The 16,894-nt window shown below is 48.8% G+C and overlaps 1 protein-coding gene and 1 pseudogene across 1 annotated transcript in view; both read right to left on the minus strand.

The window, feature by feature from the left end:
• The window catches only part of LOC142591176 (uncharacterized), a 58,314-nt gene that overhangs the window by 8,716 nt on the left and 32,704 nt on the right, over positions 1-16,894 (minus strand). The gene's annotated exons all lie outside the window — the stretch shown is intronic.
• LOC142591175 (uncharacterized) lies at positions 9,211-10,549 on the minus strand (annotated as a pseudogene).

Genomic DNA, 16,894 nt, shown 5'->3' on the forward strand with positions numbered 1-16,894 from the left:
TGAGAATCCGTTCAGGCCGCATTTTTAACGTTCCGTTGCCCGCCGCGACATGTTCGACCATTCACCGCAAGCTAAGTAAGGGGGAGCGGACCAATTGGAGAAACCGGCACCACCCTCTTCATCCGGTTATCTACTTTCACTGTGCTGTCTAGGCCCCGCTGAAACCCTATCCAATTGAGCGTGCTCCTCGCTTCTTGTCAGTCAATTCGATAGGAAAATTTGCTCAATGTAGGCATTGCAATTCGCTTTGAAAGCCAAAAAAGTGACCTCCCATAAGCGGGGAGTGCTTTGCATTCTACTTTTCAAACGGCGCTGAAGATGACGTTGACGGTTACGTCAACAAGGTAAATACACCTGATAGCGAAGCTTCCATAGAAGCCCATACGTTCAAAACATGGCAGTTTTTCGGCGGATTGATGAATGGATCTAAATTATGAGCGCCCCTTTGGAACGGGGCGGTGGGTTGCGCCACCAAGCTCTTGCTATCATGCTGCCCAATGTCCTACCTAGTTTAAACAATAAAAAAAGAAAAAAACTATATGAACTCCCACAACCGAATTTTGCAATCCTTAATTGCGAACTGTGCTTTTGTGCGTCTCCGTTTTTTGTCGTTTCCCTACTTTTATTCCACCAATCATCCAATCGCCTCTTACTAATCCCTATTGCTCACATGTTTACTTGTTCACTACTCTCGCTGAGCCCACGGGCTTCAACGAGGCCAGTGGGGCCCAAATCGACCGCTGGGTACACGTCTTCACATTCTAATAAAACATGTTCCATATTTTCCGTAGCTTTACCGCAGCAAGCACATGCTTCTTCTTCTTTCTTATATCTCGCTTTATAGGTGCGTGTGCTAAGGCATCCCGATCTCGCTTCGAAAAGTCATGAGCTTCCCTTTGAGTTATCATAAATTGTTTCTTTCCTGATTTCGTTTTTTCCTCCTAAGTAGTTACTCATGGCAGGTTTCTTTTTCATTGCCGCACCCAATGAGATTATTTCAGCCTCTCTGACTTTCCGCTTGACCTTCTTTGTTGCTGTGTTGCCCACCCTACAGGCCGCATACTTGCTGGTAAGCTTCCTAGTTCTCTTCCTCCACTGTGAATCAATGTTTTTCCTGTACAGATACCTCAACACTCTCCCAGCCCATTTACTTTCTTCCGTATTCCTCAGTCGTTCGTCATAGTCAATGTTACTGCGAGCTTCTCTCACTTCAAAACTAGTCCAGCCCATATCACCCTGCACAGCTTCATTGGTAGTCTTTCCGTGAGCGCCGAATCCGAGGTGACCCACTGACCTTTGGTTCACATCGAGTCCTGATTGTACGCCTGATTTAAAGCAAACAACAGCATTTCCAAAAGTAAGTCCTGGAACCATTACACCTTTCCACATACCTCGGAGCATATCGTACATATGGTATCCCCATAGCGCTCTGTGCTTCATTATGGCTGCATTTCTCATCGCCTTCACTGTTATTGTTTCTCCCTGTGTTTCCATATATTTATTGCCTTCGTTTATCCATATATCAAGGTATTTATATTCTGTTACCCGAGGTATTTCCTGGCCCTGTATCGCCACTGTCTGTTCATTGTTTTCATTGAATACCATAGCACCTGATTTTCTAACACTAAGCTTCAAACCTGAATTGTTGCCTTTCTGTTCACAGATATTAGCCAGACGTTGCAAATCACTTTGCTTGTTAGCTAGCAGCATAATATCGTCCACATAACATAGACCTGGAAGCTGCTGCTCTACACTCTAAGAACAGTTTACACCCTTGGCTTGCCCCTTCTGCCACACAAAAATAGTCGTCATCTGCCTTGATGCGTTTCCTTTCTTTATCGCTGCGAGCCCAGAACTTTCCAGTGACGAACGGCACGCGCGTTATCAGAAGGGGCACTCCAAAGGGTGTAAACTGTTCTATGCTGATAACGCGCGTGCCGTTCGTTACTGGAAAGTTCTGGGCTCGCAGCGATAAAGAAAGGAAACTCATCAAGGCAGATGACTATTATTTTTGTGTGGCAGAAGGGGCAAGCCAAAGGGTGTAAACTGTTCTTAGAGTGTACTACTGTATCCGCCTGTTTGTGTGAGAGATTAAAACCGATGTTACTTCGTTCTAGCGCCCTCTTCATCCTCACCATGTACATCTTAAACAGCAGTGGGGATAAAGGGCACCCTTGCCTCAGTCCCTTGTTGATATGAACTTTCTCCTCGCTCCTCATCCTTTCCCATTTAACGCAAACGGTATTTTCTAGGTAAATCTCTCTCAAAATCTTTACACAATCATCGCCTAAGCGTTTCCCTTCAAGAATATCTCACAAAATGTTGCAGTCTACGTTGTCATAGGCTCCTGTAATGTCTATAAAAGCCACATATAACGCTCTGCTTTCTACTTTTCATATTTCATTATACTCAATAAGAACAAATAAGTTATCATCTAAAGGCCTACCTATTCTGAAGCCATCCTGAAGTTCTCCCAAAATGCCATTATTCTCTGTCCATGCTTGGAGCTCTAATTTGGTTGCCTGCACTGCTAGCCTGTATGTTACCAATGTAATGGTCAACGGAAATTAAATTCATTCTACTTTGTCGCCAACTGTCTGGTATTAGTCTATCTTTTAAAGTATTTTCCACTGCTTTCACCAGAGCTTCCTTACTTTTTGATCCTAGTTCATGAATCAGCCTAACGGGAACCTCGTCTAGCCGTGTGGCTATGCGCTTAGGAATTTCCGCTTCGGCTTTCTTCCAGTTGAAATTTGTTAGCACCAGCTCCTTTTCCACCTGGCACTCTTTCATACTCTTTTTTTCTACAAATACAACCTCCTCATTGTCCTGGAAACGTTCGGCTCTTATATTTCGGATGTAATTTATTGCCACATCCCCTTCCAGTTTGTTTCCATCTTCGTCTAGGATATGTTGTTGTATTGTTGTTGAATTCAAGCCTAATCATTTTATGTGGTTCCAAAATATTCTAGGTGCGGCCTTCTTTTTCTCACGTATTTCTGACAGACAACGTTCATTTTCAACTTTTAATTTTGCTTGCACCAGTATTTGAACCCTAGACTTTTTCTCCCGGTATATTTCCCATTTACTGGTTACTTCCTGCGCCTTCTGGTGACTGCGCCTTCTTTACCTGCCTGTGCTCTCGAGATGCTTTCCGTCGTTGCGCGATCGCTTCTCGTATCTCCGTTTCACCAGCTTTTCGGTTTCCTTATTCCTTTCCAACGAACACGTTGTTTCTCTTCCCGTATTTTTGTCGTTATTACACTTAGAAGCTCACTATATTCCCGCTCTTTATTTGGCCATTTGCCAAGTTCTTCCTCGACTCTAATGACTATACTTGTTAATTGTTCAGCGTTCAAATTAGGACTGGTCATTTTGCACTCCTTGCTCTCTTTCGTAACCGCATATCCCATTTTCAAAATGATGCGCTTATGGTCACTCCATATGCTGCCATACCCTTCCTCATCAATGACCATTTCTCTCAAATTATCATTAATTCCTTCTGTCATGAGACCGTAATCAATGGTTGATTGCCGGTTTCCCACTTTCCACGTGATCTACCCTTCACACTTAGGCCCTGGATTCACGGCAACGAGGTTATGTTGCTCACAAAAGTCTAGCACTGACTTCCCGTTGTTGTCAGTATAGCTATCTAAATCCTGCAGGTAGGAATTCATGTCTCCTAATAGAATAATTTCAGCACCATTCCCCAAACCCTTAATATGAGCGCGTATGCATTCCACTAACTCTTTATTCTTCTATCTGCAATTATTTCCGGTCAGCAAGTACGTAACGCTCACCCTAGTTTTTTTCCCACTCATTGTACCTGACCATCTAATTTGCTCTTTAAATTTTGAATTTACCCTTTTACACTTGGCTCCCTGATGAATGAGCATTCCGACTCGCCCTCCCTTTCTTTCCGACTTAGTTCTGTTGCACCCTTCCCAAACATAATTCTCAATAACAGGCTGCTCTTCCGAGTCTCGTAAGGTGCGTTTGTGTCACCGCAGACACTTCTATTTGTTCGCTATTTAACTGCTCCTCAATCTCTGCCCACTTTTCCTTTCTTCTGCCGCCCTGCATGTTTATGTAGCTTATTGCATGGCGAGCTCTCTGTCTTACATTACTCCTTTTTCTGTTTTCGACGGCGATGCTCTTCTGAAGTTCCCCTAGGGGACCTTCTTCATTACTACCTACTCTGGCCTCCTGAGCGCCCGTGGGCCCCCTAAAAATGCAACAGCCCGACCACCAAGTCGCCAGCCCACTTCTCGTGCCAGCCTGTAATTGAAGCGGATCCCGCCTCGTTTAAAACCTCCACACCTTCTCACTTCCATGTTTACTTCGACAGCCTCGAAGCCTTTCTCTCAGCCACTTTTCCGTATCTCGTCATTAGCAGCCACTACGGCTCTTTGTACGTGACTGCCACGTACAGGCACCTCCGGCACCATGAAAACCACGATCTGCACCGGAGGGTATAGCTCGCGCAAGTCGTGCGCCCCCTTCGCCATGCGCTGGGCTAGTCCTGACCCTTTCCTGTTTAGGACGTCATTTAGCCCACCTGCTACTATGACAAGGCTGCGCACTTGGGCATTTTCCGCGAGTTTTTCTTTTGCTTGCTCCATGACAGGCCCCCGTGTCCGCCCTGGAAATGTCCCTACCGCCACTCTTTTTTCGCGGTTCACCCTCTCCACAATTGCTTCTGAGCCCCATGGCGGTTCATGGGGCTTAGCGCTTTCTGTATGTGGAGGGAACACTTCCGGCGGAAGAAAAAAACAATGCGACGCCCCATTCGTTAAAAGCAAAAGTGACGTCATTTTGTTCTCAAAGGCGCGAAATTTGTTTTCGCGGCCTGCCATTAGAGCTGTATATTGAAATACCCGGCCATTCGACTTGATGGGCGTTTCGAGCTTTCACCGCGGAGAGCGACGCAAGAAAAGGTCAGCCTTACGGGTGTGTCGAAATCGCACCCCTGAAGAGAACATACTTTCTCTGGAGGCCGACGAAAGCTCTAGGTGTACAGTGCTGGTTCTGTCGTCGGACACCAAGCCCGCTGGCGTGCGCAGTCGCACGAAAATAACTAAAGTAAGCAATTATCTGTTGGTCATAACTCCCTACTCTTGACTGAACAGGTTGAGAAACGCGGAAGCTACCCGCGTCGCCAAATTCAGACAAACGTCGACAAGCGAAAGAGCACAATATGTTAGGGGGGCGTATTCGAACAGGTGAAATTTACGAGGGCGCCTTTCTGCGCATTTCAAGAGCTGCATTGCTGTGCAAGCGATAGCGGCCTCTTACGGTGGGCGCCCAGAAAAGTGTTTATTGATAATGATAAACTAAAACAGAGTTGTCTTTTCTCTACGCGCCGCGCATATATAAAATTGATAAGGAATTTCGTTTTCGTTGAATGAATCTAACTGTGTCTCGCTTTAATTAAAAAACTGTTTTTTCTTTCCCAATGTTTGTTCCCTTCAAACATACTCGCGCTTCAATCACTGCTCCCATAACTACCCTTGCTGATGTCGGTGGCAATTTGTTGTGAACCGCTTTTCGCCCGAAGCTTCGCAACCTATTTGGATTGACCTTGATGGCACAACCATTTTAACGCGACAGCGTTAAGGAGCTCGTGTCGCAGAAAAGCCGGTGTCGTCGGTGTCGGCGGCGTTGGCCGTGAGCGATAAATCCCAGCAGGCACTTCATGAATAAAAAACAACTTGCAAGATGGGCTGGGTGGGAATCGAACCACGGTCTCCGGAGTGTGAGACGGAGACGTTACCACTGAGCCACGAGTTCGATTTTTTTTTCTTTATTGCCGGCTTTGACATACACAAACAATACAGAAAAAGGAAAAACATGTCAATAAGGTTTTTGCTGGCACGACATATCAAAATTTTTTTCAATGCTACAAGTTTATCTAGCATGTCAATCCATGTTGGTTGTTCAGGGAGTACCCGATAGACATCCCTGAACCGTAGTACAGATTCAATGAAGTGATCACGTGTAGGTCGCGAATTGACATCGGCATTGTTGAACTGCGTTCTAGCTTTCCACAAACTGTGGAGGCCCAGGAGCATTCTAGCGTCATACGGAAAAGCCTCCGTTTCTACCGGTAAGAATCTTATTCCATGTGGATCTAAAGGTAACTCTTTCTTTAAAGTCCTTTGTAGCACATCCCAGGAAAAGATGGGATCCCAGCAATCTAGAAACGCATGCTCTATCGTTTCAGGTTTCCTGCATAAGAAGCAGTTAATGGACCACGGGACAAAAATACCCCTGTTATGCATCCATGTTTTAACTGATAAGGTGTTAGTGTGTAGATTAAGGAAAAAAGTTTTTACGAAGGGGGTACTGGCATTCTTTTAACCCTTTTGAGGACATCTCCTGGGCCTCCACGGTTTGACATACGGTAAATCGGTACAGGGAGCATAGTGTCAATTAGGTCGTTATACAGTTTTTTCCTAGTAATATTGGCGAGATACTGCACATGCAACATTCTGTACGCAAGCACGACTTCTCGCAGGTAACCTTTAACGGCACCATGCATTGCTTCACACGAGCATACAACAAATCCTGGAAGGTGACGACATAAAAGCACTTGGATGACTGTGCGAAGGAACACATCATTCTGATCGCGAAGGTACATAAAGCGCGACACAACTTGTCGCACAAATAAATGTGCCAACCCAAGGCCCCCTTTCTTTACTGGCAAGAACAAGTTTGTGCGGCTGGTCCTTTCCCAAGTCGATGATCAAATGAAAACGGCGAAGATACGGTGGATTTTTTGGATGTTTATCCGCGAAGCACACAGCACATTCATGACATACCATATCTTGGACGTAAGAAATAGGTTACAGACCGTGGCGCGCGAGAACATTGACAGCTGTCGCCCCTGCCACGCGTTAGTCTTTTCCTTTGCTCTCGCCACTTGTTCATTCCAGTACGGCTCAGGGTCGCGATAAGAGTCGAGAGGCACGCCTAGGTAGGTTGTTGCAGTGGTTGACCACCGAAGTCGAGCGAAGCAGTCTGGCGTTTCTTCCCATTCACCATGCCAAAACCCGTAACTCTTCTCCCAGTTTATTTGCGCCCCGGTGCACTTGCAGAAGGATTCAACTACCGCCACGGCCTCACAAATACTATTTCTATTTGAACAGAATATGGCGATGTCATCGGCATACGCCAATATTTTCACCTCTGTGGACTGTAACCTGAAGCCAGTTATCCGTTCATTGTTTTGGATGGCCTTGCACAAAGGCTCAAGGTAAGCCGCGAATAGCAGGGGCGACAGCGGACATCCCTGCCTCACAGAAGACAGCACTTGCACGCTGTCTGTCAGGTCCCCGTTTACAATGACCCGAGTTGAGCAGTTAGCATACGCCATCCTGACACCGTCTGTTATCACGCTTCCCACGTTGGAATGCTCTAATATGGCGAAGAGAACATCGTGGGAAACACGGTCGAAGGCTTTAGCGAGATCTAGTTGCATCATAGCCACTCGATCGCCAAATACATCGCAACATTCTAGCACACTTCGAGCTACGTGTATGTTCGTGGCGATGCTTCTACCCTTTATACCACAGGTCTGATGCGTGCCAACCAGCCTCGTTATTACACCCTGCAATCGTTTGGCCAATACCTTCATAAATATCTTGTAGTCGACGTTGGTAAGGCTTATCCGGCGATAAGACCCCACCAACTGACGTTCTTCAGGTGCCTCAGTTTTCGGGATGAGAACGATGTGCGAAGTTGTGAAGGACAGTGGTATATGTTTTTGCTGATACGATTCGGCGATAACTTTGAGTAGAATCTGAGCTATAATTGGTTTGAATGTTTTATAAAATGCTACTCCTAGGCCATCAGGGCCGGGTGCCTTGCCGACAGGTAGTGCATCTATTGCATCCTCTCTTTCATGGAAATTGGCTGCTCCAAACGCGTTCTTTCTTCTTCTTCCAGCTTTGGCAGTAACGACAGAAATTCCGCTTTAAAGCCTCCTATAATGGTGCGCGGTTGACCGAGCAATTCTTTGAAATGATCAGCGACGACGCGTTTGATTACATTGCGGTCCTCCGAAACGTCATTACCGTTTCTTATTTGCCGTATTTCCTTATTGCAAGCGTATTGTTTTTCGTACGATAACGCACGTTTTGTGGGCGTTTCACCGGCCCACAGCTTCTCGGCGCGTGCACGGATAACCGCCGCTCTGTACTTTCCTGCATCAATTCTCTCTAACTGAATTTTTATGTTTCTTAATTCGTTGGTGTAAGTACCTGGTTGGGAGCATTCTATACCCGTAAGAAATTCAAGTTGCTCACGAAGCAGTGTTTCGTTTCGTTTGTCTTCATAACGCAATGTGCTACTTCTTTCGATGCCTTTCATTTTTACTAATTGCTTAAACTCCTCCCACTCTACACCAGTACTTAAAGATTGCACTGCGAGTAGCTTCTTTAGCTTCTCATCTACATCCTTAACGAAACCCTGATCCTCCATCAATTTCGCATTAAGTTTCCAAAGTTCCCACTTGAAGTACTTTTTGTTTTCTTTTTTACCAAAGGTTGCAATAACTAGACAATGGTCACTGAAAGACACTGGCTTAACCTCGTACGATGTGCATAGTGGCACAAGTTCAAGCGACACATACAGCCTGTCCAATCGTGCATGGCTATCGCCTTGAAAATGTGTGAATTGCGGACGCGCACCATTTGTGACAACACTTCCGATATCTTCTAAGTTGTGGTCGTGAACTACAACATTCAAGACCTCTGCACTCTTATCTCGCACTGGCAAACCTTTTACACGGTCTACCGAACGACAAACAGAATTGAAGTCACGCAACAAAACTAGTACTTTTTTACAATCGAGATACACCTGAAAACGCTCAAAAAACTCTTTTCTCTCCGCCTCTACATTTGGAGCGTAAGCACAAATGACACGGAAATTCAGACCGTATTGGAAAAAAACGACAACCAGGAGGCGTCCACTTTGGCACGAAAAGAGCGATTGTACAGTTATACCGACACTATATCGGATGAAAAGGGCACAACCACCAGAGGCACCGACAGAATGACACACACAAACATCGTAATGCTGACGGAAAGTGGACACCATTCGATCAGTCGCTTCCTGGCTATCGATTTTGGTTTCTTGGATTGCGACAACGTGTAGATTGTTTTCTAAGAGAAGACGACTAAGTTGACACTGTCGCCTTCTTGCTCCAAGACCTCGTACATTCAGAGTCGCTACACGTAGTGCTTCAGGAAGGTAGATCGCCATATCGAGAGAAAAGGAACCCTATCTTATGGTGTCTACCCTCACGACAACATCGCACGCCCCCATACCCCATTTCGGGATCTACAGCACGAAACTACGGAGGCGGTTTCCCCGCCTGCCGTGATTCGGCCGGAATGTTCGGCCGCAGTTTCCAGGACGCTCGCCTCATACCTGCTGCTTTAAAAGGAGGCTCATCACCGCCTATTTCATCCGGTTGCGACGCCTTGCTCACGGCCTCATCGTGCGACCGCTTTCCGGCCATGTGGCTGGACCCTTCAGGGGAAAAGTCCATGGGCTCCACCACCGGTTGGGTGGCGTTCTCCGAAGACGCGTCAGGCGTTTCCGCTGCGTTCTTTGACGCCGCCACGGCGTCCTGTGCCGGAGGTAGAGGAGTCTGCCCAGGAGATGCGCGATCCTTGGGTTGCGCGTCCAACTGATGCGCCCTAGGAGCAGCCGACGTGGTCTCCTGCACCGCTGATCCGCTAGCTTCTTTCGATGCCTCCTCCGCGTCAGCCTCATCCATGAGAAGTGCTGACGTCTCATCACTGCTCACTGGCCCGGCGACGCTGGCGTACGTCCGTGCGCAGTGGCCCTCGTCGTGTCCAAAGCGACGGCACGAACCACACCGTGGAATTTGACAGTCACGCCGAATATGACCTGTGCCACGGCAGCGAAGGCACAGGGGTGGCCTGCCCGATACGACAACAAGCGCCAGCTCTCCAGCAACGTTCACCTGGTGCGGCAGGTCGTCGAGCTTCACGCCAGCGTTCAACTTCAAGGTCACCATCCTCATAGTTGACCCCTTATCAGACACGCCGTGAGCGCGCCACAGCTCTCTTGAGATGTCCGTCACCTTCCCAAATGGCGAGAAGGCAAGACGCACGTCCTCGTCTGGGACGCTGTGAAGGAGCCAGTGCAGCTTCATTCGAACATCCCGGTTTGCAGGGTCGATCACGAGACATCTTGCATTTTTTACTTTCAACTCGCCGATGTTGAGAATCTTCTTCGCGGCGTCGGCATCCTTGAATGTAACCGCCCACACATGGCTCATACGGTACGCGCCTAAGGCGATAACTTCCGGCAGGAGCGAAAGTGGAGCGAGCGCGTCACGAAAATCTTCCACCCGGTATGGGCGGGCACTGATGTCCCCGTGCAGGAAAACGGTGTTTAAGACAAGACGACCTGTAGGCAAAGTAGGCAGTACGACCTAGTATTCGTAGTCCGATGCAATAGCCCTGTTTCCGCGACCAGGCATGGCTGCTGTAGCCGCTCCGACGGAGCCCGTCATCGCACGTCCGTCACGCTCGGTGGCCGGAAGTAGACTCCCACGAGTTCGATGCTTCAAAGCAGTACAAAAGCGCCTCTAGTGAACGCGGTGTTGCCTTAGAAACGAGCTGTTTCTAAGGCTCAGGCGTGCGTCGCTTGCTCAGGCGCACATTTCGTTGTCGCGCCGAACGCTGCGTTGCTCGACGCTCACCGCGTCCGATGCGGGGCGCGTAGTTGCTGCGCCGTAGCCCATTGTCTTGCACCCCTTGACGGGTCGAAGGGAACGCTGTCGCGCTCCACTCTTGAAGGCGAAGCTTAAGCGTCCTCCAATTTTTATTACAGTTTTACAAAACGGGGCCCCTGGTTGCATACTTTTACGTCATCCAATACGACAACCAGAAAAATACAAGTTATATGTTCAAATTATTGAGACGTCTCCTGCCAGCTTCTTCAAAGTCAACAAATTTTCTAACTGAAATATTTATATAAGCCTATACTGCACATGCCTTTTATTTGAAACTTTCTTATTCGCTAGGTTTATTGCAGAACATTACTGCTATGCAGGCAACCTACAACTCTGCGCCCGCCTGAGTTTCACCCAAGCATGTCCTGCGGTAGTAGTAAATGGTGTATCCCTCGAACGCAGCGGCTATTAAAGTAATTAGTACAGCTAATTGGTCTAGTTGGATTGGATTCACGGTTAGAAACAACGCTTGCACAAAGGTTGAAAGAAAGAAGTGTACGGCGTGAGCGCTGTGTCACAACATAAAATTTCATTGGGTCTATCCGGAACATGTACATTTAAGAAGCAAAACGCAAACAAAAAATTAGAAAACACGAACGCCGGAAACACCAAAAAACAAGCTCCACAGCATCGAAAAGGCAAATAAAAATACACGTTACACCACTGTCAATAAGCTTTTCACGGCGATCCCGTGGGCGCGCCCTGTTTGATCACGTGGTGACGGCTCCATTCATTCCCTCAGCTGCCTCCGTTTGCTCCATGTTTACAATGCATGTGCATGACGCCGGTCCGGCTGAGAAAATGTATCTTTCGTTGAATAGCTTAGACGCTGACTGGGTGGACGACACAAAGTTATGGCCACAGCTTGAGAGGAGAGAGAGAGAGAGAGAGAGAGAGAGAGAACAACATTATTGAAAATGCCTGCAGAGTCGGTTAGGCTCCCTCCACGCAGTGAGGACAAGCTTCTACCGCGACGCGGCCACTACGTCAGTCTCGTGCGTTGTGCTCCTCGAGGTCTTCGTTCCTCGCTACTTCAGCGGGTCCGAGAGGGCCGCCGCCCCCTTCCTGGGCGTGCTGCCCCCCTTCTCCTCGGTTTCGCGCGGTCGCTGCCTCTCTAGAGCTGCCGAGACCTGCTGGACGGCCTTGAGTTGTGTTTCTTGGTCATAGCTCCTCGTTGCAGCCTCTAGCTGCGGCGGGATCGTCGTCTTGTCGCTGGCTTCTCGCGGATTTATGCTACAGTCCCAAAGGATGTGAGCCGCGGTGGCTCTCTCCTTCGCGCACAGTCTACACCCGTCACTCGCGTACACGCTCGGACACACGTGCTTAGCTAGCACCGGGGTGAGCAGAGACCCCGTCCGTAACTGTATGTATAACACTGCCTCCTTCCGAGTAAGCCCCGGGTGAGGTGGCGCCATAGTCTGTCTGTTCAGTCTGTACCACTTCACTATTTCGTTGAAGGTGGTCATCTTGTCCTTAGCACTGCACCGCGACCAACACTCCGAGTCGGCCGTGCTTGCAGCTGCGCGGTTGGTTAGTCCTCGCGCGGCCAAGTTGGCCGTCTCGTTGTGGTTCACGTTCCCGCGTTCCGACACGTCACTGCCCATGTGGGCCGGAAACCACTTGATCACCACAGCACTTTTGCGTCCGGTGTCTTCGGCCTTGCGCAGTATGCGCGCGGCCTCACTACATACCCTACCCTTGGCGTAGTTCTTCACTGCCGTTCTGAGCCACACAACACTGTAGTGCATCCGCGGTCGGAGACGGCCAAGGCGATGGCCACCTTCTCCGCCCGGTGCGCCTCTCGAGTCCGGACGCTCGCCGCGGTCTTTGTTGCACCCGTCGATGCCCCGACAGCCACCGCCGCGTATGCGTCGCTGCTCCCTCGATACTCCGCCGCGTCCACGTAGACGGCGCCTTCTTCTCTGGCGTGGAGGTCAACGAGAGCCCTGGCCCTCGCCAACCTCCACTCCTTGTTGGGCTCGGGGTTCACATTCCTCGGGATCGAGAAGACCCTGAGCTTTCTGTTAATGCTATCTGGTATAGACCAGAACACGATAGCCTCGCACCCAGGCTAACCGAACGCATACTCTCGCACCCGGGTTGCCCGGTCGACCGGCGCCATTTTGTACTGGGCTGCCAAAGTGTGTTCGCCGGCGACCGGTAGACATGGCAAGCGTTAGCTCTAGGACTCCAAAGTGCGGAAATGTGCCCGTTCACGCGGATCGAAAGTACAAGAAGTCATCTGGGCATCATTGCGTTGTGTTTGGATGCCAAAACAACCAGCGCAAAAGGAGCAGGTTGCTTAGCGCTGTTTGCGAAGAGCACAACACACGTAGGGAATCGTGCCGGTGCGGTGTTTTCAGCCTGCACCGATTTCCATCCGCAACGAAGAATGCCAAGCTGCGCCACCGGTGGAAAGCTGCAGTGAATAGGAAGAACTACCAACCCAGTGAAAATACACGAGTGAGTACTCGATCTGTGTATATTTTGGTGCCACGTTCAACTTTGCGCCCTACGAACGTAATATGTGCAACACGCAGGTTTGCTCCGAGCACTTTCTGAACAACAAGCCTACAGAGAAGAATCCCGTGCCGGTGATTCGCCTTGGCTATTACAAAAAGCCAAGCCTTTTCGTGTTTTCAGTAATGCAGAGCCCTCGACAGTTAAGCGGAACAGTTGAGTTTGCGGTTAGCGATACTTGCAGCTGGTGCACGGCATGACCATTAAGCGTGAACGACAAGTTGTAGGCAATAGAATGTTGCCCTGCTGGTGAGCGTTATTGCTATGAAAGTAAACCGAAGTCTGCTCGTCACGTAGCACGCGTCCACAAAAACGTAAACGACGACTGCTCGTCGCCGAAGGTGTTCTTGCAGCGCGCCTGTCTTTACGAGCTGGTGCTGCAGGTGTCATTCGTAACGAATTCATTTGAGCCTCCTGAGCTCTAAACTGCGTGCGGGCTGTTATGCGGGGCAAAGCGCAAGATTTTTCCGTTCTTATAGCGAGGAAAATAAGGTGGTTAATTATTGTTGTATTTTGTAACAAAATTTTGCTCGTTCTCGCCAGTTTCTTTTTACTGTTTTATTATTTTTTTTCTAAGGGAGCGCCAACAATCCGATATGGCCTCGCACAAGTGAAACAGGTCTGATACCAGGTAGCTGCAGTTGGTGGGGCTAATTTCTTGGAATGCAGGTGCGGTTGTTGTCTTGTACCAAAGGGGTCCCTGATGATGCAGCGTTAAGTAGGTATGGTAATTTTATGTGCCCTGTCATGGTTTGTGCAACAACTGTACAACACCTGCAGCTGTCATGCTCACCCTGTTATAGGGGCTTTGACTGCACACGTAGTTTAACATTATAACTACTGTAGTTCCTCATTTTCCGATGAGTGCAGGTTTAGCATCATATATGCTGCTTGTTCGAGTGCTGTAGGCTTGTGTTCTGAATGTTGTACAATACATTGCACGATACAATTGGCCTGGTGTATTTTCTATTTCATTTTGAGAGGACTTTATATCTTCGCAACAGTGATGGCATGGGAAAGAACTACAGTCCTTCTTACTATAACATATTTTGTTTTCAATGTGCAGGTGGTGAAGGGCAGGTGTCTGCTAATCAGGCAGGCTATAAGCCCAGTCAAACGACCTCGCCAGTTGGTTGCCAAACGCGGCCAACCCAGTAGTGACCATGACAAACAAGACCAAACTGAAAGTGCAGAGGACAATGTTCTGCGTGCTTTAATAATATATGGCACCAACACAGTGCTGTATATTCCTAGAGAGCCGGTTCAGTGAGCCGTAATGAGCGGTGCCGCGTACCGTTCCGTCAGAGCTGGATGTTCTGCGGGGTGCGATTTGCACGCCATCTATTAGCAGTGCGAGAAAGCTGGTTGAGAGCCGGTTCTCTCTCGTTCCGTGAGCCGTGCAGAACCGTTCCGTCAGAACCGGGTGCGATTTGCGCGCCATCTATTAGCAGTGCGAGAAAGCTGGTTGAGTGAACGGGTCGGCACGGCTCGCTCACTTTTGGAGAGCCGTCCGGCTCTCCGAAGGCGCCGGACGGCTCACTGAGCGAGAGAGAAGCGGCTCTCCAAAAGAGCCGGTTCTTTTGGAGAGCCGCTTCTTTCTCGTTCAGTGAGCCGTTCCGACACGTTCACTCAGAGCCGGGTATTCTGGCAAAGTGCGTATTTCTGGGCGAGTTGGTTGAGGGTCGGTTCTTTTGGAGAGCCGGTTCCCTCTCGTTCAGTGAGCCGTGCCGACCCGTTCAGTCAGAGCCGGGTCTTCTGGCAAAGTGCACATTGCTGGGCGAGTTGGTTGAGATACATTCCGAGCAAAACAGTGCTCGCAGAGTGCTGTATGTGTTGTCCTCGCTTTGTGTTGTCCTGCGGTGTTGTGTCTTCCTTGTTGTCGTCCGTTGTCTGCGAGCGCTGTTTCGCTCAGAACGTGTCTTCTGGCAAATCAGTGGCAAAGGATGGCGCCGTTCGGTGACAGCTATTGTTCGAGCGATGTCTCACGACTCCCACCGATCGCGCATCGTGAGGTGATGCAACATTTCGAAGGTATTAGTAAAAATACTTATAACACGTTTATGCTACTAATGCACAAATCGTTTTCTTAAAGCCAAATAACTAGACTCTATAGCAGAGGCTACAGTGTAACCTGTATTATGAAGTCTAGTTATTTGGCTTTCATGAAAAAAAAAAACGATATATGCATTAGTAAAATAGCCGTGCAGTAAATTTAGGCATGGTCTTTTCCTTAAGAGGGGAACAGGGCCTCTCCAGGCAGTGTTTGAAGATGGGGACGATTGACGAATGCAGATGATGAATAGAGGAAATATATTTACATAAATGTACAAAGGCAAACTGAGTTACAGAAGCAGAGTCACACAGACGGCCGAACTAACTGCAACTAAAAAAAAGCTAATTATCACACAGAGAACACACACTACAAGACTTTACTTATCGACCCACGTGTTAAAGCCTAGGTACTTGCAGAATTACAAACCACTGCACGGAGCCTCTTACTAAACTAGACAATACTGACTTGTGACTTCTAATGCAGTTGCTTGCGTTTTTGTAAGTTTTACAAACAAAGAAGTTAGGGCGGTCGTATTTCGAGGCCCGTCCTAAGCTTCGACAGCCAATGAAGGTAGCCACAGCTCCTGAAGTTTGCCACAACCTCGAGCCCAGGGGTTGGCAAAAAGAAAAACAAGCACATAACGAAAAAATTCCGAAAAACCTCTCCTTACGGGAGCCCGTGCCCTTATCGCGTGATGCTCTTTTCCTTCGTCGCCGCACCTGCGCGTCACCTCTCGAAGGATGACTTTTTTTTATTCTCAGCTGATTTAAGTGAGCCGGTGCGCCATTCAAATGAGCCGGGTCATTTCAGTGAGCGGAGCCGTTCTGAGCCGCTCACTGAAGTGAGCCGTTTTTCACGTCTCTAAATTCACGAGATGCGGCGCGTGAGTGACGCGTGGGCGCGATTCACATCAGCCGCCACCCGCCGTGGTTGCTCAGTGGCTATGGTGTTGGGCTGCTGAGCACGAGGTCGCGGGATCGAATCCCGGCCACGGCGGCCGCATTTCGATGGGGGCGAAATGCGAAAACACCCGTGTGCTTAGATTTAGGTGCACGTTAAAGAACCCCAGGCGGTCAAAATTTCCGGAGTCCTCCACTACGGCGTGCCTCATAATCAGAAAGTGGTTTTGGCACGTAAAACCCCAAATATTATTATTACATCAGCCGCCGCCGACAGACCTCCCAGACGACGTACGGTACTCTGGCGCCATCTCTGGCGCCACCCTCCTACTTCGCTTTCCTCCTCGCGTCTTTGATTCCCCACTGCGCTCCCCGTTCGCTCTTTCATCTTTCGTTATTGTGCTCGTTCGCTCGGTTACGACGACACCGGCGCTCGCCGCAGGAACGGATGCCTAAGAGCTGCGCTCTAAAAAGCAATATTATACATGGCTCATCCGGGAGGCATCAGACGACACCAAGGTGACCTGGAATATTATAAAGGAAGTATCTGTACCATGCATCCTTCCTGACAACATAAGCACAGTTAAATCTTGTTCTTTTTTTACTGCGATTAGTCCTTCGTTAGCTGCCGATATTCCTTAGACTGAGATC

The sequence above is a fragment of the Dermacentor variabilis genome, chromosome 8, assembly GCF_050947875.1.
Source record: "Dermacentor variabilis isolate Ectoservices chromosome 8, ASM5094787v1, whole genome shotgun sequence".
NCBI lineage: Eukaryota > Metazoa > Arthropoda > Arachnida > Ixodida > Ixodidae > Dermacentor > Dermacentor variabilis.